The following is a 25,893-nucleotide window of genomic DNA, read 5'->3' on the forward strand; positions in this document are numbered from 1 at the left end:
TCCCGTCCACCCTAGCTGGAGGTGGGAAGGCAGAGAGCCGAGAGTTCCCTTCCTCCCGGCTTTTCAGGCTCCTATTCCGCCGTCCAGGCGTGGAGTGGGGCCAGGCACCCAACATGGCCGCACAGGTGCTGTTGTCACTCGCTCCCTGCGAAGCGGATGGTCTCGGAAGCAGGAAGTGGCGGCGGCCGCATGGCGGGTCTAAAGGGGGCGTCTCGCCCCAGCGGGGCTTTAGACAAGTCGAGTCTGGCGGCTGCTCCTTTCGCCGCTTTTTCTCGCCTGCCTCAGGCAGCTGGCCCCGGGCATCGCTGTCCCTCCGAAGCCCAGGTTCTCTCTGCTGCCGGTCTTGGAGTGGGCTCGGAGACGCCGCCATCTTCCCCCAAATAATGTGTAGCCCTCCCACCCCTTCCACCTGCCTCTTGCTTCCCAAGAGGCGCACCTTGTCTCTGCACCTGTGGGTCCCGCTAAGTCGTGGGCTAATAGCTGCTTAGAGAGAGCTCCGCTTCAGGCTCTTTCAGCACCAGGAGCTGTCCAGGCAGGGTTAAGGATACCGGCTTTCTGTCAATTGCCTCTGTGCTTCTTCCTCGTTTATCTTCTTGCTACCTTCCTCTGGCACAGTCTATCAGCATTGGTCTATTTTTTTATATATATATATTCATTTGTTTTCGTAGATTTTCATGAGTGTAGGTATGTTATATTTGGGTCTTTTTCCATGCAATCTTACATGGGAAAAGACCCGAATACAACAAGACACACACACACACACACTGTGTGTGTGTGTGTTGTGGATAATGAAATTTCCTGTCTGACTAAATACTTTAGTGATGGACAATAAATGCATGGAGTTCATCCCTGTACATTGGATCATCTGAAGTGTTTTTGCCTGTTAATATTTTCTTGGTCAGCAGTTGCCTGTTTTTGCTTATATTCTTCAAATACAATGTTATAAAAGATGGGGGCGGGAGGGGGGGAATCACATTTTTTTTTGTTTAACAGCATAGGGCCTTTTGAAAACGAAAGGAGATCAGAATAAATATGTTAAAGTTTAAACATTTCTAAAAATATTCAATCAGATCAATCAGTTATATTAGGCCATTTTTTTGTTGAACAACTGATTCAAATTTGGAACTGATAGCTCTTTGTGGGCTTAGTTGATGACTTGTGTTAGAATTAGTGTATGGTGAACAATACTGTGGTTGACAAAAAATTACTCTGCTTAGATTATTTTTATCTTCAGTCGAGAGAGAGGTAGAAGTCATTACTGTATTGTTAAGTTTAAAAATACAAAAAAACCTTGTTTGTCCATTAAAGGGAAGCCACTGCAACATGTACACACCCACACCCACACCCACACCCCATACCCATACATGCTAGTCCAACTCTAGTTAATAATTTACAGTAACTTCTAAAATTACAATTTGTATTCTCTATTAATGCTAAATGACTCCGTAAAGATTAATAATGTAGTTTTGTTTTTAAATTATGTGACATTCTAAATGATTAATAACAATTAACATTTACAAAAATATTTCTAATTATTATTCTAATGACTGCTTAACAATAGTCTTTGGGATTAAAATGTAATTTTGATTTAGAATATGTTGTTTCTACAGACAGAAAATACACCTAACTTTGGTTTTAAAAGTAAAATGGTTTTATAATTAAATGATGTAGCTTCAAATTAATGCAGAATCGTTGACCAATTTTTTTGAAAGGAAGATTCAAATAGATATAAAAAGTATTTAAGCAGAAATATATTTTACAACTCCATTGATAGTGTTTCAATTTTTGATAGAGCTTATGATAATAAGGCTTGTTCATTAACTGGACTCCACAAGTGTCAGTCCTTTTTTTTTAATAGCTAGCACATGCTATGCAGTCACATAGCTAACACATGAAAAAGATCTTTAAGAAAGCCAAACTGACTGATCAGAACTTTTAACGTATTTTAAATAAAACATTGAAAGATTATTTATAAGTACTTCATCTTTTAAAAATGAAGTAACTTATCAAATTTGGAAGATTGACAATTAGACTTCTGTAGTAATGACTGATAAGAAAAAGAAGAGAAAAATCATGTGAGAAAGAGATACGAAGCTATTTGTTACAAGAGTTGGTCTCATCCCTGCTATAACACCAACCTACCCCCAACAAAAAGAAAAAATTTCAACTGTGCCCTTTGAATGACATCAGCATGTCATTTGATGGCCTCATATGGTCCTTGAAAAGATTGGAAGGCTGATTTGTGACTACAGACATCTCAAATATTGCCCATTGTATCTTTTCTGTTAAGTCACAGAAATAGTTTCACATATTCCTTGTGAAGATAGGAAATTCCTGACATTGTTTGCACATATTTTCGCTGTAAAACTACATATTACACATGTTGCACATGTAATGCTGGTATACTAACACACGTTATAATCTCTCTCAGATATATTGTTTATTTGGACAACTTCTAACCTACTGGAACTATAAGTATTATTCTTAATAATATGGCTCTTTAAAAGCAGAGATATTTCCTTTCTACCTCTTATTCTATTATTGCTTTTCAATATTATTTAAAGATATATTTTCTGAATTAATTGCTAAAAGATTGATATTTAAATTCTTTTAAATTTTTCTCTAACAATAATTGGCAAAATACTGAATTTCACTGCTTAAAGATTTAATACTGTTTTTCTTTTTCTCGTCAATAATTGCAAAAGTAATTTTCAAATCTAATAACTTGTTTCCTCTTGAAGTAACTTCCAGATAATGTTTCTGTATCTTAAGTCTTTATTAAAAATATTAAAACCAGTGGTTTTAAAAAGTGTAGCCATATTCTCCAATGAAATTAAAATATCTCTTCACCAAAGGTTAATGTATAGAAGTAAGGGAGATGACCTTGACAAAAATATGCAACTGTCATTACCTAAGCAAAAGGAACTGAAACATTTTTTAAGCCCTGGGAAACAAAAATAATATTTGGAAGTGGCTCAACTCAGCCGCATCCCTGATTCATTGGGGCATAAGTAGAGGTAGGGATAGGGAAGTACAACACAATGAAATTTGCAAAATTTTGTTATTTATAGTCATGCAGAATAATTGTAAATCTAGGCTTCCTGTCGCATTGATTTCTTGATTTGGTCTACCTAGTGGGGTTGACAGTTAATTTTCATATTCAAAAAAGTAGTTGACATTGAAAGCATTCTTAACAAAAGTTTGTGTTTTAAAGAATAAATTATACAATGTTTTATATAAATGATGAATGGAAGCCAGCTGGATAATTAAGTCTGCTTTTTTCCTGTATACTTTCTGTTTTATTCAGATTTTCTAATGAGTATCACTATGGTACTGAAGTGTTTATCAGAAGAGCATTCAATAATGTCACTGGCATCTGTCACACCATTCCCCCCTTCTTTTTCTCCCTTTCCTAGAGCAAAATCATGCATATATAATTTATATGATTATATATATAAACCCACTGCAGTCAAGGATTTTTCTGCTATGCTTCTTTGAAGAAACAAAGAGAAATGGTGCAAAGTTAGAATCAGCAGGAGTTCATACTGATAAGGGCATTATTCACTCCTGCTGGGATTTGCTGAAAGTTGATGACATATAAAATGGCTGTTTTGCAGAGGTATCTGTTTTTGGCAAGTTGTGCCTTCTGAAGGCATTGGGTAAAGCCATGAAGCGTTCTTATTGACAGATTTTCTTGGGCTTGTCCTGGGGAAATCTTGCTGTTAAAATTAGGTTTTTCCTTTGATGGTGGGCTATGTGTTAAATATCTGACAAGTAAATATTACTTATTTATTAAATTTGTTTGCTGCCCATATCACCATAGGTTTACTACTTTATCTTATGTACTTATATACATATTACAATTTAATCTTATGTGACAGTTTCAGTAGTTGTCTGTAGATTGATTGTCTTTAGCTTATTTGCCTCACTTTAATCTGTGTCATAAAGTATAGATTTCTCATGCATAAATGAATGTCATTTTTCTCTATAAGGTAGTTTATTTTCATATGACTTTAAACATGTGTCCTCTTGTATTATATTTCTAATCTGAGGAATATGGAAGAGTCTACCAAGACCAATAATATTTCTTCTGTAGCATTCTGACTAATAGGTCTCAATATGAATATAGCTAGAAAGGTGAAGAACAATCTTGAGCCACCCACAAGGTATACAGGAAGTGCTTTAGAACTCAAATGGCCAGTTCAGGGCCACATTAGTCTCCTAGTCTTGATTATGCAAGCTCTATAACAACCTCTATAACAACCTCAAATCAGAACACCAAACAATAGCAAGAAAATCCCTGCAATAGCAAGAACATCCCTGCGGCCGATTCGCTCTCACAGGGAGGGACTCCTCCGGGTGCCGTCCACTAGGCAGTGCCAGCCGGCAACGCCCAGGAGTAGGGCCTTCTCTGTGATGGGCCCGACCCTCTGGAATGACCTCCCCCCCGATATTAGAATAACCACCGATCTCCGCTCCTTCCGTAAGAAGCTTAAGACCCACCTGTTCAGCTTAGCTGGCCTGGCCTAACTGTAGTTTTGTGTCCCTCTAGCCTGTATTTTAAATTTTTAGGGGTAGGTTTTTAGGTTGTTTTAATTTTTAATCATACTGTACAGCCTAGTATTTAATTTGATTTTAGGGGTATCTAAGTATATTTAATTTTGTATACTGTTTTTATTGTGTGGTCTGTACACCGCCCCGAGTCCCTCCGGGGAGAGGGGGCGGTCTATAAATGTAATAAATATAATATATATTTATTTTTTATATATATATTTAATATATATATAAAATGGCAGTTATGGGCTTCATTCTCTTGTTATTTTAGGTGGAAATAAAGGTACTAACAGAGTGTTAAGTCCCCCTGAAGCAAATGTATCACTTTCCACCATTCAAATTCTACCAGCTAAAAGCAACCTGAAACTTTTAAATGCTACCCATCCAGTGAATTTACTCCATCGAATTTATTGAAATAGTTTTGAGCATTGGATTGTACTGAGGTATTGGATGAGTTTACAAGACATGATAAGCCATGTCCTAAGATGGTTTTAGATATAAGATAGATGGAAGCAACTAGCCAATTGTTGCTGATGTATGAAATAAAGTAAGCAGTGTCAGGCCTGTTTAGTACTTGGGTAGGAAATCTGAAGATTGTAGACCAAATTGAGAAGTTGGAAAGAATCAGGACAGAATCAGCATAGAAGGAAAAAAGCTCCATCTGTTTGGCTCATCTAGCTTGTCTATACTACTGTGCTGCTGTAATCAGAATGACTCTCTGTGATTTTCATAGATAAAATACAATACAAGACATACACAATAGAAAGACAGGCAAGCAATATCGTACAACCATATTACACAAATGTAATATATTCATTGCCTTCATATATGATAGTAAAGAGAAAGATGGCAACATCTAATCAGGAGAACATGGTTTGAAACATTGAGACTTTAAAGGCTTCCAAGCCCCGCCTCCCCAAACCTTAGAAAGAAAGCTGATTGCCATGAGACAATTGCTGCCCAATGTCAGCACTACTAAAAAAAGCATAAACAACAAAACAAATGAAGCAGAATACTGCATGAGAGACAGTTTTATAACTGTAGTTGACTATCTAAAACTTATTCATGGCACAACTCACATGCGGGAGTGTGAGATGCTGGATCTTTTTGCCTTGGGGCAGTGACATTGTGATTCGGTTTTGGGGGCACTCCATGGTCAGCCTATTGTGGGCCCTAGAGTTCTTATCAGCTGGCCCTCACTACAGCTACTCTTCACCTCAGAACCCTGAATCTCTTCAACATGTGGAATCTATCACAATTTCTCCCTGGTGAATCTAATTGGCCAGGCCAATACCAATTGGAGTATCAGTCTTTCAGACAGCCAAGTGTTCTTGCCAAAAGAACAGAGGTGTCTGCAGGAGGAATCAAGCTCAACATGAAGGAGATGTGATTTCATTCATCTCAAGGTACCATCCACTTCAAGTTTTGTCCAGTCTCCAACCTTCTCTTTTGGAGTGGGTGATTGGCATTCAGAGGGCCCTGGATGAAGCAGATTATCTGGCTCCTTTTCAGCTTGAGTTCAGGCTAGTATGTAGCACTGAAATGGCAGAGGTCATGCCTGCTGATAACCTTTGAATGGCCTGGGATTGGAGTGTTGCAACTATCCTGGCTCTCCTAGAGCTCTTAGTGATATCCTCTGGACCACTTTTGGGAACCAAGAATGGGAAACACTGTTTTGCAGTGGTTCTCTTCCTTTCTTTGTGGTTGGTTCCAATCAGTATTGGTGGGTGCAGTGTGGGGTACCACAGTCTCAAGTCTCCCCCCCATTCCTTTTTAACATGATAGCAGTGTTCCAATATCTCAGTGGATGCCACAAAGAAGAGGGAGTCAAGCTATTCTCCAAAGCACCCGAGGGCAGAACAAGAAGCAATGGGTGGAAACTGATCAAGGACAGAAGCAACATAGAAGTGAGGAGAAACTTCCTGACAGTTTGAACAATTAATCAGTGGAACAGTTTGCCTCCAGAAGTTGTGAATGCTCCAACACTGGAAGTTTTTAAGAAGATGTTGGATAATCATTTGTCTGAAGTGGTGTAGGGTTTCCTGTCTAAGCAGGGGGTTGGACTAGAAGACCTCCAAGGTCCCTTCCAACTATTCTATTCTATTCTATTCTATTCTATTCTATTCTATTCTATTCTCTATTTGAAACTACTGGGTAAATCATGTGATGGCACATGGTATAGCATCGGTATAGTGATGATATCCAGCTATACATCTATACTCCAGGCTGGGCAAATGATGATGTTATATGCTGTCTTAAATGCCTGGAGGGTGCAAGAGTCTGGATGGCTCAACCCCGGCAAGATGGCGTAGCTTTGGGTATTTGGACCTCCAGGATCTGATGACTTGTCATCTGGTCAGGGTTGCACTTCCCTGGACCAAGCGGATGCATAATTTGGGAGCTCTGAATTCACACTCCTGTTTAATGAGTCAGTGGTAGCTATGGGGAGGAGGGCGGGGGCTTTGCACATTTTTTTAATGCACCAGTCATGCCTTTTCCTGAAGCAAAAGGCCTTGCTCAGGATCACTCACTCCTTAGTCACCTCCTGATTGGATTACTCAGTTTGCTTCACATTGGGCTATGGTTGAAAAGCACTTGGAAGTTATAACTGTCCAGAACAAAACAGCATGCACAGTATTGGGTAGCCATAGGTTCGCCCGTGTTACAACTTTGTTGCACAAGCTGCCCTTTTTCCTTCTGGGTGCAATTCGAGGTGCTGGTTAATTATCTTTAAAGCCCTGCATGGCATGGGACCTGGCTATTTGAGGGACTTCCTCTCCCTAAGCATATCTGCTGTGCCACTAATAATATAGAGAGATCATTCTCCATGTTCCCTTCCTGAAATCTTGCCATCCAATGGAACTTTGGAAAGATCCCTTTTCCATGGCTGCCCTTACAGTGTGGAATACCCTCCCACTGGTGATTTGACAGACCCTTCATCCTTCTCAGTGGCGGATTAAGGCTCACTGGTCCCCTAAGCACTGACAAATCTTGGTGCCCACATCCTTTGTACATATTGTACAAATCTTCATTGGCTTTTTTTTCTTTCTTTCTCAACTTTGTGGTGACCCCTTTGGGACTGGTGCCCTAAGCACGTGCTTCGTCTGCTTAATGGTTAATACACCATTGATCCTTCTATCCTTTCAGAAGGTTGTTAAGACCTGCCTTTTTACTGAGTCACTGAGTTTGTATGGGTGGAAGACATAGAAATAGAGTAGCTGAGTGTGACATCCCAAGAGCTGTTGGTGACATCCCATTTACAGTAAGGGTTTTTGTTTATTGTTTTGTTTTTATTATTTTTATGATTATTCTATTTATTGGTTTTATTATTGTTGTTAGCCACCCAGATTGCTTAAGAAGGATGGCCATATAAATCTAGAAAAAAGGAAGGAAAAAGTAAGAACAGAAAAAACCCCAAAAGAACAGAAAAAAAGAAAATTAAGGTAGTGCTTAGCAGTGTCAGATGGCATAATATTGAACAAGTTAGCTTAATTGCTCCTTTGAACTCTATGGTTCAATGGTCCTAAAACTTGATATGCTAAAACTGGTTGTACTTAAGTTTTGCTAACTGAATATATTATTAAGGACATTTAAAGTAAGCAGCTATATTGTTAAATCTTTTCAGGATGTTTTGTGCTTTTTAACAGGGTGGTCTCTTTTTGAAAAATTCATTATTATAAGCTAGGAGGCTCAGTGGCTAGGATGCTGAGCTTGTCGATCAGAAAGGTTGGCAGTTTGGCGGTTTGAATCCCTAGTATAGATCTCCTGCATGAGCAGGGGGTTGGACTAGATGACCTCCAATGACCCTTCCAACTCTGTTACTGTTAATCAAGTCCCAAATAAATTTGACATTGCCTCTGATTGTAAAGTGGTGAGTTTAGAAATGGTATTGTAATCTTTTCCTGACAAGCTGGCATCAATTACATTTTTATGAAAATCTTTAGAATTTTCCTAGAGCCCATTTATTGCCTCTTGAATCTACATGGTGAGAACCTTACTGTCAATAGGAAACTAGTGTTTATAAGTTTTATATTGAAAGGCTGCCCAAAGCAGTCCTGATTGTTTAATGAAGTACTAATATAACTGATCCTATTTATCCTTTTAATTGAATTGACTGAATTGGGGTAGTGGTATTATTTTTTCATGCTAGCATATCACATGTTGGATTACTTGTTTATGAATTAAATGAAACCAAACTTGGCTATTATTTTTATATTCAGATTCAATCTATGCATAATTAATAGACATAACATTCTGGAAACCAAGTGGAATCAAGATCCTACTCGGTCCTTATGAAATTACAATTGTGCTCTAAATTTCATTAATCTCTCAGGAAGAGTGTACATCTATTGGGATAGACAGCAACTCTAATAAAAAAGTCAGAATCATTTGTTATGTATATTCTGACAGACACAAAATTAGAAAAAAACAAGTGTATGTTGCTTTTTATATATAGTACATTTCGTCCTTCAACTGTAAAAACAATGAAAGGAAAGGAAAGAGGTCCTGTTGCTAGTGAAGGGAGATTTTTCTATAGCAAATACCTGTTGCAATAAGCAACTAGCAATTGTGATATGCTAGGACAGTGATAGCGAACCTTTTTTGGCTCGCGTGCCACAAGTGGGGGGAGCGCAGGGGGGTCGAGTGTGGGCGTGCCGCACCCATAATGCAACGCGTGACCCCTCCCAGTGCGCATGCGCGCAAAACACGCAACACCCCCCATTTTTACATGTTTTTTTGCCTTCCCCATGCTCCAGCAGCTTTATAGGAGCCTGGGGAGGGCGAAAAGAGCCTCCCCCGACCACCCGGAGGCCCTCTGGAGGCTTCAGGGACTGTCCAGAGGCTTCCCTGAAGCCTTCGGAGTGCTTAAAACCACCCTCTGAGCAAACCGGAAGTGACTTCCGGGTTGCTCGGAGTGTCGTTTTAAGCGCTCCGAAGGCATCAGGGAAGCCTTGGACGGTCCCTGAAGCCTTTGGAACGCTTAAAATGACCCTCTGAGCAACCCGGAAGTTCCGGTTTGCTCGGAGGGTGGTTTTAAGTGTTCCGAAGGCTTCAGCGACGGTCCCTGAAGCCTCCGGGGGGGGGGCGGGGGAGGCTCTTTTCGCCCTCCCCAGGCTCCTATAAAGCCTCTGGAGCCTGGGGAAGGTGAAAAATAGCTTTTAAAAAGGTGAACTCAGCTGGCCAGCGCGCGCATGCGCACTGGCCAGCTGACAGGGCAGTGCCTCGCGTGCCCTGACAAATGGCTCTGCGTGCCACTTGTGGCACGCGTGCCATAGGTTCGCCATCACGGTGCTAGGACATCTCTCCAGACATATAACACTATAACCAGGGGTGGGTTGTTGCCGGCATTGCTGCTGGTTCACTGCGTGTGTGCTTCGCGTGCACATGTGCAGTTGAGTGTAAATTGTTCTGCTCATGCGCAGAACATGAAAAAAAATGACTAAAAAACAAGCCAGCAATGGCAGGGGCGTCCGGGGAACCGGTTCAGGGGCATGGCCGGCCTGCCATCCCTACTGGTTCAGCGACTCAGTCCCAATTTCCACTATTGGTTTGCCCGAACCGGTGTGAACTGGTAGCAACCCACCTCTGACTATAACCTTAATGATCCCAGGGTATTATGACCTGAGAACATTTTAATTGAGAATTATGGGACATTTAGTCCTGTCTGGAAGACAGAAAGAAACTGAAGGAAATGATAAGAATATATTGTTTTGACTTGTATTTGATTTAAGAGGATAATATCTATTTTTGCTCTATTATTTTATTTCTGTATGCCCTGAGCAAAGATATATACTCTATGAATGACCACTGATGTTTTAGCATTAATATCATTATTACTGGCTTTTTAATTTCCCTCTTAAATGTTGCTAGCCATTCTAATTTGTTTATCCAAACTATGGAATGCCCTGCACAATTTAGGATAATATGCATAGTTTTAGGAATAGTTTGTTATTCTATTTAATTGATTCTCATAAATTACTTTATAATTCTAACAACTCATATTTTATTCTAATAAATAAAGTATGACTCTAAAATAAGTATTAGTAGATAATGTTGTCTTGTAATAATGAATACTTTCCAATAATGTTAGTCATTAAGGTGCAATTCTTTTGTGCACTGAATTACATCATAGATAAATGTCATCTTCTGTACTTTGATTTCCTTCATTTATTATATGTAAGACTCCCTTACTGTATGATCTATTTCATATTTTTAGAAGTTAATTTAATTTAATTAAATAAAATTTATTCTACTCCTGGGTAAGCATGAAAAGAATTTCCTATATGAAATAGAAAGTTGTATGCTCATATAAAATGAATTTGGCTGTTGTTCAAATTGCCAATTAGTTTTTTTATTAACTAAATAATGAATCTTTCCCTCACATGATTTAATTTTTTTAAACATACAAATGGAAAATGTATCTTTTAAGATGTTTAGGAACTCATGTAATTATTGAATTATTGTAAGTGAGCCAGGCATGAGAGAATGTTAAATTATGAGGACTTTTGAAGTTCTGGATCTTATACTCATATTTAATTAATTGGACTTTAGAAAAGCATTGACTACATTTTTTTAGACTTTTCTATATACAAAGCTAATATGTGAATAATGAATTGAAATTCACCATGCAGATTTAGAAAATGATGTTTAGCAATCTGCTGCTTATCTAAAAAGATAATCTCATAAAGTCTGAGTTATATCCTGTGCTTGGGAGTAGAACTTTAATTATATTAAAAAAAAATGAAATGATCTCTTTTGTCTGAAAGTTTGGAGAGTTTGAAAAACTAACTTCTTGAATAGCACAAAGAACTGACTTCCTGAATAGCATAAATTCACAAACTGAATCATTCATATGTGCTGCTTTGCATACTAAAATAATTTCTGCGTTTTCTCCAACCTTGGAGGTTTTCAAGAATAGATTGGACAATCATTTGACCAGCATGGTACAAGGTCTCCTGCCTTGAGTAGGTGTTGGACTAGAACGTTGCTTCCAGCCCTTTGATTTTATGTTCTATATATTTGTAGATATGGAGAGAGATTTGGATGATGGTCAATATCTTCAATGATATAATATGGAAATATGTTGTGCATGATGTCTTAGTCTGTGTCACAACTTGCCTTTCTTTTAATACAGTTCTCCCTAAATCTCTCTTAACACTGAGAGTTTGTGAGTGAATGTCTCTAAAGGAGCAAATATCTGTGGGTGGTAAAGACAAGAATAGCATCCAATTTAGAGTTAAATATATCTAATTTAGTCATAGATGGTAAAGGACTCAGGAAATGTTAAAAGAAACAATGAAGTCAGAACTGTTTCTAGTAATTAGTATGTGTACTTTTAAGTTTTATATTTCTATCAGCAGATATATCAGTTCAACATAAAATAAAACTCAGTATTATTATATAATAATAACAACAGTTTAGCAGATGTGGTGAGATCTGAATTTAACAAATCTATTTAATTTTGGCTTGTTTCCTTATATTTACTGAAGCTCTAGCCCTTTCTTAAACATATTGGAAATGCTAACACTTTTTTTCTTTTTCGCCTGTGCATGTACTTTGTTAAGTACATATTGAATTAAGAAAAAAGATAGATAAGAAACATATGTCTACAGATAAAGAGTGATGAGAATAAACATGATCTTCAAGCTAAGCAATCTGTTGTAGAGATTGGCTTTCCTGTGCTGAGTTCCATGTTAAAAATACTTCTATTATTAAGAAAGCACATTTTGGATTGCAGAAGATCCTGTCGTCAATCTCTTGCGTTTCTTTCTCAAAAATATAATTAATTTATATATTTAGACTAGGACCCAAAAAACAACAACCCGTGAGCCTAAAAGATGGTGGTTCCATAAACAGTTCATGTTGTGATATGAATTAAGCCAGCCCAGGATTTTCTGCTATAGGAGATAAAGAATAAAATGGTGCTCACCAATTGTGTATACTAGAATCAACTAAAGCAAAAGGGACAGAGGGCTAGCAAGCAACGAGTACTATAAAGGTTGAAAAGAGGGTGAGAGTGAAGTTGTGAGCAAAGAGGAAAAAAAGGGGATGTTGGGAGATGTTCCAAGTGAGAAAGGATATCCTTATCACTGATTTTGTATCTAGGCTATCAGAAGTGACTTTTTGTTGTTCTGTTTGTTTTGCTGATCCTGAGGTTATAAAGGTCAGAGAAGCCATAAAGAATAGCAACATGAACATTTGCAGTAGGATTGTGGTATTATCTGAATACCACTGATCTTCCTGAGCCAGCCCATATTTAGCTGTTAGAGCAGGGGTGTCAAACTCAAGGCCCGTGGGCCGAATCTGGTCCACGGGGTGCTTAGATCTGGCCTATGCCGCTGCCCTGGATACAGCAAAAGACTGCCCTGCAGTGCCTCTGCCAGTGAAAATGGAGCTGGGGAGGGCTGCGTGTATCCTTCGCAAGCTCTGTTTTTGCTGGCAGACAGTTGCAGGAGGCCGCCCCAGCCAAAAATGGAGCTCAGGCGGACCACACGTGGCCCCCTTGAGCTCCACTTTTGCTGGCAGAGGGTTGCAGGAGTTGTTGCAGCTGAAAATGGAGTTTGGGAGCCTGTTTTCACTGGCAGAGCGCTCGGGCCATCACAGGTGCCCCTGAGTGATGTCATGCTGGCCATGCCTCCTGCCCCACCCGAAGTCAAACACAACCCTGATGTGGCCCTCAATGAAATTGAGTTTGACACTCCTGTGTTAGAGGTTTTCTGAAACATGAATTGTTTTCTTTCTTTTTCCTGTTTATTCTCTGTTCCTTCTTTGTCATATTCTATACAACAGAGGGCAACGTCTTTTTTTTAATTGTAAACTATTGATAGGTTAGTCCTTGACTTACCACCATTTGTTTAATGACTGTTCAAAGTTATAACAGTGGGGAAAAAAGTGCTTTATGACCAGTCTTTGCACTTAAACATCATCACAGTATTTCCATTGTCATGTGATCCAAATTTGGGCACTTGGCAACTAGCCTGTATTTACAATGATTGCAGTATCCTGGGGTCATGAGATTGGCTTTGGCAACCTTCCCAGTTGGCTTCTGACAAGCAGAATCAATAGGCGAAGGCAGATTTGCTAAACAACTGTGTGATTTGCTTAATGATGGTGATAATTTGCTTAATGACTATGGCAATAAAGGTCATAAAATTGGGCAGGATTTACTTAACAACGGCATCATTTAGTGATGGAAGTTCTGGTCCCAGTTGTCTCCATAAGTTAAGGACTACCTATGATGCCTTTCAGTTTGAAAAGTGAGATAAATTTATCTTAAACAAGTACGACACAGTGTTAACAATTGTTATAAGTTTTAAGGATAGTAGATGAGTTATACAAAGAGAGTAAAATAGGGATAGGATGATAGATGCAAAGAAAAATGGTGGCCAGAGAGGAAGTACAATAGGGAAAGGGATAACAGAGAAATCAGATCAGTGCTTGCTTGAAGAGAAAAAACAGGAGATTTGGAAAGAGATGAGAAAGAGAATATAGTTGTTAACAGCATTCCCAAAAGGGCATTAATAGTTGTTAATCAAATATTGCGAAGCTTCTTCTCCGGTAATATTGTATTGCAAACTAGGACATATAAAACCTTTGCTAGACCTATTCTCGAATACAGCTCATCTGTCAGACATTAATACAATTGAGCAAGTCCAGAGATATTTCACGAAAAGAGTCCTCCAGTCCTCTGTTTGCAACACAATACCTTATACCACCAGGCTTGAAATGTTGGGCTTAGACAAGTTAGAACTACACTGCCTTCAGTCTGACCTGAGTATAGTACACAAAATTATCTGCTACAACGTCCTACCTGTCCTACTTGTCAATGACTACTTCAGCTTCAACTGCAACAATACACGAGCACACAATAGATTCAACTTAAGGTAAACCGCTCCAAACTCAATTGCAGAAAGTATAACTTCAGCAACAGAGTGGTCAATGCCTGGAATGCACTACCTGAATCTGTGGTTTCATCCCCAAACCCCCATAATTTTAACCTTAAACTGTCTACTGTTGACCTCAACCCATTCCTAAGAGGTCTGTAAAGAGTTGTGCATAAACACACCAACATGCCTACCGTCCACTGTCCCCACTTATTCATATCCATTTCCTATATTCTTAATCATGTTTATACTTATATCTGTTATGCTTGACTTGAGCCCCTGCCACTTGCGCAAATGGGGTTGTGCACATGCAAATATACATTTGTTTGCCTCCCTTCAGAAGCAAAAGGCTGTTTCAGTTCTAAAATTGGAAAAAGCCCATAAATTCAAGAATACAATAATGAGGCTTGGAATCATCCTCCGTGCTCTTAATTAATCATCTTGTCTCTTGTTGGACTATAAGGATACAGTTTCTTTCTCCTGTAAATGCTGGCAATCACAGAACTTTTCAGTAGTTCAAATTCTTTTTTTGACTCTAAGAAATTGAGTAGTTTCTTCTTTTGAAGTCTGTCTGGGCTAATTTGGAAGTATATGGGCAAGATTTTGGGAGATAGATAAAAGTTTCATGATTGCTTTCCATATCCATGAAAATCTTCCAGATATTGTCACCCCAAAAGTGTTTTTCACAGTTATTTTTGAACCCAACACAAATAATTTAAACTCTTATTTTAAACTTGTGCCTGAGTATCTGTGCATTTTCATGTGTTAACTTCAGTGGTGAAATTCAATTTTTTTTTTAACCACTGGTTCTGTGGGCGTGGTAGGGGAAGGATACTGAAAAATCTCCATTCCCTCCCTACTCCTGGGGGAAGGATATTGCAAAATCTCCATTCTGACCCCACTCTGAGGTCAGTCAGAGGTAGTATTTGCCGGTTCTCCAAACTATTCAAAATTTACACTACAGGTTCTCCAGAACCTGCTGAATTTCACCCCAGCTTAACTTTGTAAATAGCATTAACAGTTTTCAAAACAGTATATATTTCCAGTAAGATCCATTCAGAGAAATGAAAGCAATTATAAATGCTTTGGCATGGAAAGTTGGGAATAGAAGAATTGTCCAAAGGGAATTGTAATAACTGAAAGTCTACAAGCTGCTGCTGAAATGACCCAATTCACACATAATTTTCTTAAGTCGTCTTAAGAGTCCAGCAACAATCAATAAAAGATAAGAGAAATTTAAGGCTGTGGTGCAGAAATGCTGTAAGAATCTAACTAAATAGAACACATCAAAGGGCTTTTTGATTGTGATAGCTTCCCTGATCACATACAATTCTCCATTGGTAACTCCCTGAGGGAGGACATTTAATTAATTATGAGCTAATTATCTCATTAAAGGTACAAAACTTTAGGAAAAAATCAGTGCATAAATGGTAATTTTATTACCTTCGCCATCTGAGAGCAATTTCCGAAGTTTCTTACAATGCCAATTTCATTGTAAGATTAAAAACATTGATATTCTTCAGTAAGCCTCATGACAATAACTTTTGGGTTTTATATTTGTTTGATGTTTGAGGATAGGATGTGGTACTAAACATGCATTAAGCATTACAGTTTCAAAGCTCATTAAAAGAAAATGCTGCAAATCCTAGATGCTAACTGCTAATATTTACTTTATATTAGTAAAGTTATGGAGAAGTCACATCAAAGATACTAGTAATCAGAACCAGAGAAACTCATGACACAAAATGGCAGCTGATCCATTTTCTACCATTTTGAATTATTGTATGTGCAAAATATGTTACTGATCAACACAATGCTCTATGTTAAATAAAGAGTTATGAGCAGCATTTGTCACAAACCACTTGTCAGCTTTCTTAGCATAATACCGTGTTTAAAAGTGTTTTGGTACATATAAGAACATTTTCTATCCATAGGTATGTGTTTTTTAATTTACCCTTGTATAATATTCAGAATATATATGTAATTTAATAAGTTGAAGCCTTCGCCTTTATTTTTCCCCTCTGTGCCTTGTCACAATCGCCTCAACAACTTCTGGAGTTTTCTTAGTAAAACTCTGGCAAGATTTGAAATAGTAGCACCCTCATCTTGCTCACTTATTCCTTTGCTCTAGTGTTAGATGCCATCTCCAGCTTTGATATACTGGAGTGGCAGTTGCATCAATCTTGACTCCTGGCAAATGTCTGGGCAACTCCATGCAGTTTTCTTGGCAACATTTTCAAAAGTGGTTTGCTATTGCCTCCTTCTTCTATAAATATTTTTTTGAAAGGGGTGTTTAATTTTATTTAATTATTTAAATATTTAAAACGTGTAGTTGCCCATCTTGAACCAAACTCTGGCCTTACAATCTCAAAATAAAATATTATCTACCTTCAACCATCTCCTCCTCTTCCTCTTCCTCCTCCTCCTTGAAATAATAGGTGTCAATAGAAACATCAAAAACTTTGGGCAAAGATCAGTGGCAAAATTGAAGACACAGTTGCTGATCAGTGGTGATAAGATGCTGTAGACACCAACCTGGCCTATAACAAATACCAAATGAAGGACAGAAAACAGACATAGCAAGGCAAAGCATTACATGGATGGTACATAAAAAACAGGCAAAGCAGATAATAAGACTTGGCATTGGCTTAGAACAAGAAAACTGAAGAAAGGGACGGGGGATAATTCTGGCTGCACAAGACCAAGCTTTAATAACAAATGCATACAAGACTAGAATTGAGAAGACGGCTACAGGTAGCAAATGCTGCCTCTGCACAAAAGCCGAAGAAATAGTGGCCCACCAAATTGTTGCTACAAACCCACAAAGTAATAAAAAATAAATATGCTAAAGTGTTCTGGGATTTTAGAATTGAAACCGACAAAATACCTGCCACATAATGCCCCAGACCTAATAGCATTTCATCACTTATCTATTTATTTAATTTACTGATTCATTAGATTTTTATCCTGTCCTTATTACTTCATAAGAAACTCAAGGCAGTGAACATCCATACCTCTCCTTCCTCCTCCTGTTTAATTTACATTCAGGTTATTTGGGTTAGTTATTAATGACACTTTTGTATTTAGAGACTCCTACGTTCATGCTGTCTTTTCATGAATGAGGTTTCTATTCATTTTAAATGAATACAACTGCAAACAAACACAAATGAATGTCCCTAATTTGCTGGTAACTAGAGCCTTGAGCTCCTACTTCAGAACAATTATTTGGTAAATATGACTTAGGATCGTTATTTCATTAAACATTCAGGAATTCTCTTTGTACCAGAACTTAACTATGACAAATCAGGGGTGGGTTCCTGCCAGTTCTAACCTCTTCTATAGAAGAGGTCCTACAAACCTACAGTGCCGTTTAGAACCGGTTCCAGCTGCCTCCCCCACCCGTCCGCACATCATCAAGATGAAGAGTGAGAGGAGGAATTCTGAGAGTTGAAGTCCACAAGTCTTAAAGCTGTCAAGTTTGAACACCCTGGATTTTTTTTCTAAAGGGTTAGGGGTGCAAGGGTCTTGTAACTTGATAGCTTTAAGATTTGCACACTTCAATGCCAGAGTTCCCGAGCCAACATGACTGGAGGAGGAATTCTGGGAGTTGAAGTCAACAAGTCTAAAAGCTGTCAAGTTTGAACACCCCTGGGTTTTTTTCTAAAGGGTTAGGGGTGCAAGGGTCTTGTAACTTGACAGCTTTAAGACTTGCGTGCTTCAAATGCCAGAGTTTCTGAGCCAAAATTTTGGTTTTGCTAAGCAAGAGCGTTAAGTGAGTTTCACTACATTTTACAAGTTGGCCACGCCCACCCAGTCACATGGCTGGCAAGCCACTCCCACAAAGCAGGCCAAACCTACAGAAGAGGTTCTAAAAATTTTTGAAACCCACCACAGGACTAGGTCTACCATATCTATTTATACCGCCCCGAGTCCCTTTTGGGAGAGGGGGCGGTATAAAAGTTTGAAATAAAGTAAAGTAAAGTAAATATCTGGTCTGCTTGACTTTAGGCAACTGCTAGATGGCAACAAAAAAATAGAGCTTTCTCTATTTCTTCTGTCACCTAGAGTTCATCTGGATTTTTGCAACCCAGATATGGTAGACATCTGAGTGTTCCACCAAACATACTAAAAGAAATATGGGGCAAGTAAAACATATCTGCTCTGGAAAAACACAATAAAATAGTTTGTTTAGATTTTCAGCTTTCACATTTAAAAGTCACTGAAGAGACTTATTTAATTGTGTACAATTACCAAATTGAACTTTAACAGTAAATACAAATGTGAAAGATAACTAAATTGCTAGCAAACAACATTAACACAAAAATGATGAGACACTTATTCTAACATCCTGATGGAAATTCGGTCCTTGTGAAATTTGTATAGTACAAACAGCTTTATTCTTGATGCAAACATGTAAGTTGCAGTATTTGCACAATGACTTCATGATACAGATTTTATTATTTGGTTAGTATTTTTTTCTTATGTCATGAGACACAAATACAAAGACTGCATTTGTTTGCCACAAAAACTATTTTACTGTACCAAGTTAAACTCCTATTCCTTACTTCAGAATTTAAAGCTAATCCCATGCTTGTTTCTATTTAAATATCTGTTTATTACTATCTATCCACCTATCTTATATTACAGTCAGTGGTGGGTTTCAAAATATGTTAGAACCTCTTCTGTAGGTGTCGCCTGCTTTGTGGAAGTGGCTTGCTGGCCATGTGACCGGGTGGGAGTGGCTTGGAGTGTCCAGTCTGGCAAGATGGGCATGCTTTGGGCAGAATGCTAGCTGGTAGGCACAGACTTTTCTGCCATAGGCACTTCTCCTCTAGAACATTTTCCCTCTAGACCTAGTTTGCTCCTGAACCTGTTGGCCTTACTGAAGCTCCAAAAGACCTGGTTTTCTGATATACCCTAGGCCGGTGATGGTGAACCCAAAGGTGGCACGCAGAGCCTCCCCTGCCCCTCTGGAGGCCCTCCGGAGGCCCTCCGGAGGCTTCATGAGCTTCCCTGAAGCCTGTGGAGCGCAAAAATTCGGCCCTACGGGCAAACCGAAAGTTCAGGAACGGACTTCCTGTTTGCTCAGATGGTCGTTTTATTTATTTATTTATTTATTTATTTATTTCGATTTATCAGTCGCCCCCTCTCCGCAAAGGGACTCGGGGCGACGTACAATTAAATCAAAATACAAGTGTGGCATGGAGGAGGTGACATCAATATTTAACAGTCAAATACAAATGGAAGCCACTAGGTTCAAATAAATAACAATAAATTAAAACAATTAAAACAGTTAAAAACCCCAAAATTTACGTATAAAATATTAAAATATTAAAATTGCCAGGGAGGTTAGAAAGTTCTAGTTAAGCCAGGCTGGCTAGTTGGAACAGGTGGGTCTTGAGTTTCGTGCAGAAGGAGCGGAGATCGGTCGTTGTCCTGATATCTGGGGGGAGGTCATTCCAAAGGGCTGGGCCCATCACAGAGAAGGCCCTATTCCTGGGCACCGCCCTCTGACACTGCCTGGTGGATGGCACCCGGAGGAGTCCCTCTCTGTGAGGCAGTTTTGACTGCCTCGGAGGCTTCAGGGAAGCCTCTTGACGGTCTCTGAAGCCTTCGGAGTGCTTAAAATGACCCTCCGAGCAAACCGGAAGTGACTTCCGGTTTGCTCGGAGGGTCGTTTTGAGCGCTTCGAAGGGTTCTGTGAATCCTCTTGACGGTTGCTGAAGCCTTCGGAGCGCTTAAAATGACACTCCGAGCAAACTGGAAGCGGCCTAGGCCTAGGCTCCTGAGTGTGTGAAGGGACTGATATCATAGTTGTGTTAATGACTAATGATTGTTATATTTCTCTTGCTTGTTGTGTATATTTATTTTTGTAATTATTAATGTAACTTAAAAACCATAGTAAGACAAGGAGCCTGGTGGCTGACAAAGGAGTTCTCCGTAGATATTCTCTGTATCTTTATACTTTATACATACTTTATACCAGTTGTTCTCAACCTGTGGGTTGGGACTCCTTTGGGGGTGAAACGACCCTTTCACAGAGGTCGCCTAAGACCATCGGAAAACACATACTTTCGAAAAAATACGGAAAACATAAAAGAATTTTATGGTTGGGGGTCACCACAACATGAGGAACTGTATTAAAGTGTCATGGCATTAGGAAGGTTGAGACCCACTGCTTTATACATACATTAGGCAAAGAATCTATTTAATCCTGGCTTTATTTTTAAGGCGAATGTAACAAGACGTCTTGCAAAGGTTCCATTTTAATAAACCAAATTAGGAATGTTTCAATAGGGTGTGAAGTGGGAAATGATTAACAATTTTTGAACTAATCTGTTTTTAATGTTTTTGAGAAAACATTTTAAAAGTATTGTTGCAGGATGTAAGCTGTTCCAAGTAAAGCTGCCTTTTGCAACTGACTGATGGTCATTTGTCAATGCCCATTGTCTTCAAATGACACTTCAGTTGTTTTGGGGATGCAACTGAGGTGCCTATTACTGATAGTACTATTTTTGTTTTCTTTTGCCACAGCCTTTCTACTTCTATTTGTAGGTCTACGATTTTCTCCAGTTCTTTTCTATTGTGCTGTCTCCAGGTGTTGCAACTTCTGCTATTTATTTATTTGTTTGTTTGTATCCCGCCTTTATTTTTATTTTTTTTACAAATAGCTCAACACACCTTCTTCTTCCTATGCTCCCCATAACAAGGGGTGGGCTGAGAGAGAGAGTAACTGGCCCAAAGTCAACCAGATTTTATCTGGCCTTGAACTCAGATTCCCACTTTTTTGCCTGGAGCTTTAATCACTAGACCAAACAATCCAGACTTTTTCTGTCTTTCTCATCATCAGCCAGATGTTTAAAGTATTATTATGACTACAGATAGTCCTCGACAAACAACCGGTTGTTTAGTAACCATTTGAAGTTACAGGACGACTACAGTTTACTTCTGGTTTTCGACAAAAAATTCCATAACAAAACATGGGTTCATGTAACAACCATGGTGATTTGCTTAATAACCCTTAAACACATGATGATCAACTTTATGACCATCATCACTTATGGGGTAGTGGGGTAGGCTCCTTTACAGCCATAAATTGACTATATGTATTATTATTTTATGAATTCTAGCCTCCTTATTCAGAAATTTGATTGGGTGAATCAGTAACAGCTAAGTTTGAAGGAGGAGGGTGCGGTTGTTCAGTGGTTAAAGATGCTGAGCTTGTCAGCTGGAAAAGCTAACAGCCTGGGTCCAAGACCCAAATGCCGCACAACTGGGTGAGCTCTTCTTACTTGCCCCAGCTCCTGCCCACCTAGCAGTTCAAAAACATGCAAGTGCAAGTAGATCAATAGGTACCACTTTGGAGGGAAGGTAACAATGTTCCATGCACCTCGGGCACATGAACATGGAAATGTCTTTGGACAACACTGAATCCCTTGGCTCCTAAGAAATGGAGATGAGCACTGCCCCCTAGAATCAGAAATCTTTACTTTTACCTTTAAGGTTGAAGGAAGCGTTTGCATGAATGAACATGGTTACCCTTCCTATACCATTTACTACACTAAATAAAACATTAATTATATTTTTAAATCTATTCATGTGGAACAAAATCATCTAATAAACAGACTAATAAAATTTAGCGGAAATGAAGCGCAAACAAAATGTGGTTAAACTGGTGCATGAATCACCCAGAAGACTGAATTTCAAAGTTTTAAATATTCTGAAATACATTCATTCAAAGCATCAACTTTTATCCTAAAGAGTTTTTAAAAAGCCAGGATAAGATATTGGCCAAGATAAAATGCACAAGTCAGATGAAAATTACCATAAAACATTTCAAATCTGGATTGCTTGGTCTAGTGGTTAAGGCTGCAGGCTAGAAAGTGGGAGTCTCTGAGTTCAAGGCCTGCCTAGCTGTGAAAGCTGGGTGACTTTGGCCCAGTTACTCTCTCAGCCCACCCCACTCTACTGAGTTGTTACAATGGGGGGACTAGGGGGAAGAAGTTGTGTTGGACATGTTCATTGCCTTGAGTTATTTGTAAAAAATAATAAAGGCAGGATAAAGGTAAATGCTCCTCTCACACATATGTGCTAGTCATTCCCGACTCTAGGGGGTGGTGCTGATCCATTTCAAAGCTGAAGAGCCATCGTTGTCCGAAGATGCCTCTGTGGTCATGTGGCCGGCATGACTAAACGCTGAAAGCACATGGAATGCTGTTACCTTCCCACCAAAGGTGGTTTCTATTTTTCTACTTGCATTTTTACATGCTTTCGAACTGCTAGGTTGGCAGAAGCTGGGTCAAGTAATGGGAGCTCACTCAGTTATGCAGCGCTAGAGATTTTTTGATCGACAAGCTCAGTGTCTTAGCCAGTGAGCCACTGTGCCCTAAAGGCAGAATGCAAACAAACAAATAAATAGCAGATGTTGCTGTACCTGGAGACAGCACAATAGAAATCAATTGGAGAAAACCACAGACCTACAAATAGAAGTAGAAAGGTTGGCAAAAGAAAACAAAAACAGTACCAATCGTAATAGGCACGTCAGTTGCAATCCCAGAACAACTTGGGTGTCATTTGAAGGCCACGAGCATTGACAAAATTACCATCAGTCAGTTGCAAAAGACAGCTTTACTTGGAACAGCTTACATCCTGCGACAATACTTTCAACACCATCAAACAACAATATCTCCTATCCTAGATCTTTGGGAAGGATGTAAGTTAGATAGAAATACTATTTTCAGTCTAAACATCTGGCTGGCTGTACGACCAACCATAAATTGTGATTTTCTTATCTGCTTTGCCTGCTAGTTTTTTTTTAATGCAATGGCATTGGCCAATGGCCATGTAAAAGATACATGGCAAAGAAAAGTATTATGTGGCCAGTACATAAAAACCTAGCAGGCAAAGCAAATAACATGACCTGGCAATGATTAAAAACAGGAATGTTGAAGAGACAGAGGCTAATTCTGGCTATAAAAGACCAAGCCTTAAGACACAGGCATACAATGCTAGAATTGAGGGCAGCAATAGATAGCAAATTTATTTGTTAGCTTTATCCCACTGTTACTGTATATAACATTCCCCCCTTCTCCCTATTTCCCCCACAGTAACAATCCTGTGAGGTGGGTTGGCAGAGAGAGAACCCAGAGTTACCCAGCCAGCTTTCATGCCTAAGGTGGGGCTAGGATTCGGCCTGATGGTTTCTAGGCCAACACCTTAACCAATATCATCTCTGCAAAGAAGCTGAAGAAACAGTGCATCGCCTAGTTAGCTGCTGCAGGAATATTGTATAGACTGTCTACAAACAAGGATGAGACTAGGTAGCAACAATACCCTGTTTCCCTGAAAATAAGACCTCCCCGGGTAATAAGCCTAATCGGGCTTTTGAGCGCATGTACTAAAATAAGCCCTCCCCCGAAAATAAGCCCTCCCTAAAAATATTACAACACAGCAGCAGCAGCATGAGGTGACCACGCTCGCTGCCTCCTGCACCTCAAAAATAATATGACCTCCCTGAAAATAAGACCAAGTGCTTATTCCCGGGGTCAAAAGAAAATAAGACCCTGTCTTATTTTCGGGGAAAGACGGTAGTGTATTGTAATATCTGCAAAAAAGATCACTTGCCTGTAAGCGAGAATTTATGGGATCACATAACAGATGAACATGACAAAGTTCTCTGGGACTTTAGAATTCAAACAGGCAAACATCTGCCACACAACACCCCAGACATACCGTATTTTTCGGAGTATAATATGCACCTTTTTTCCTCAAAAAAGAGGCTGAAAATCTGGATGCGTCTTATACACTGAATACAGCATTTTTTGCCTCCTAAAGCCCCGCCCCTTCACCAAAATGGCCGTGCATAGCCTTATGGAGGCTTTCAGAGAACTCCTGGAGGTTGGAGAGGGCAGAAATGAGCAAAAAACGGGGCATTTTTTCTCAATTTTGCCTTCCCCAGGCCCCAGGAGCACTCTATAAGCCTCCATAAAGCTATGCATGCAATATTTTTGACAAACATTGGGCCTGTTTTCGCGAAAAAAGGACATTTTTTTGCTCGTTTTTGCCCCCCCCCGGAGCACTCTGCAAGCCCCCCCTCCAAGGCTATTCATGCCTTTTTTAAAAAAATGAGCCCACGTTCGTGAAAAATGGGCCATTTTTGGGAGGTTTGCAGAATGCAAAAACTCCGCCCCCCTCGAAAAGCTCTTTAACTGATTGATGAGAATTAGATTGATCAAGTGCTGTGCCAGCAGAAACAAAGTCTTAGGTGCTTCAGATTGTGAGCGATTTCCTTCTCCAGCACATGGATAAATACACCTGGAAACATCTACCTACTTACCTACCTACTCTCTCTTCCTACCTACCTACTGTATTTCTCTCTCCCCCCTCTATCTACCTACGTACCTATTACCTACTCTCTCTCTCTCCCTCCCTACCTACTGTATTTCCCCCCTCTCTATTTCTCTCTCTCTATCCCTCTACCTACCTACCAACCTACCTATCTACTCTCTCTCTCTCCCTACCTATCTATGTATTTCTCTCTCTCTCTCTTCCTCTACCTACCTACACACACTCTCTCTCCCTACCTACCTATTATACGTATTCCTCTCTCTCTCTCTCTCTTTCTCTCCCTTTATCTACCTACCTACCTAACTACTCTCCCTCCCTCCCTACTTACTGTATTTCTCTCTCTTTCTCTCCCTCTCTATCCCTCTATCTACCTATCTACTTTTTAAAAATTTGCCTCTTCAAAACCTTGGTGCGTCTTATACTCTGAAAAATACGGTAATCACAATTGATAAGAAAAACAAAAAAGTCTGGATGATGGATATCACAATACCTGAGGACAGCAGAATAGAAGAGAAAGAATAGAAGAAAATCATAAAATATAAAGACATGCAAATAGAAGTAGATCGATTGTGCCAAAAGAAAGCAAAGTTAGTAATAAGAGTAATAGGTGCCTTGGGGCAAACCCAAAACAACTGGAGCACTGCTTGAGCACCACTGGCCTTGAGAAAACCAGCCAATTGCAAAAGCAGCTTTCCTTGGAACTGTTTATATCCTGCAGCAATACTTCAGTATTAAACAACATTTGCCTCTTCCGAGTCCTTGGAAAGCAGATTCTGATGGAATGTGTGATCATTCATAATATTTTTTATTAAGTCCCACCTTTTTATGTAAATCAAAGTGGCAAACATATTTAATACCCCTACTTTGTGTTTTCCCCACAACAACAACCCTGTGAAATGGTTTGGGCTGAGAAAAAGAGATTGCCGCAGGGTCAACTAGCCAGCTTTCATGCCGAAGGGCAGCCTTACAATCTCCTGGTTTATAGGCTAGCATCTTAACTACTACTTCCAAAGTGTGCGTAAAATATGTAAAACCATATGAATAGTCATACCTATGGCAGGCAAAAGCTATAACCTAAAAAAGGCGAGGCTAAACTGTTCAGAATCAT

General features: G+C 39.3%; 1 protein-coding gene across 1 annotated transcript in view; it reads left to right on the forward strand.

Moving 5' to 3' along the window:
• The window catches only part of RIMS2 (regulating synaptic membrane exocytosis 2), a gene marked incomplete at its 5' end in the record, with an annotated part of 310,377 nt that overhangs the window by 419 nt on the left and 284,065 nt on the right, over positions 1-25,893 (forward strand). The gene's annotated exons all lie outside the window — the stretch shown is intronic.

This window comes from Natrix helvetica (assembly GCF_964273705.1).
Source record: "Natrix helvetica genome assembly, chromosome: 4".
Taxonomy (NCBI): Eukaryota; Metazoa; Chordata; class Lepidosauria; order Squamata; family Natricidae; genus Natrix; species Natrix helvetica.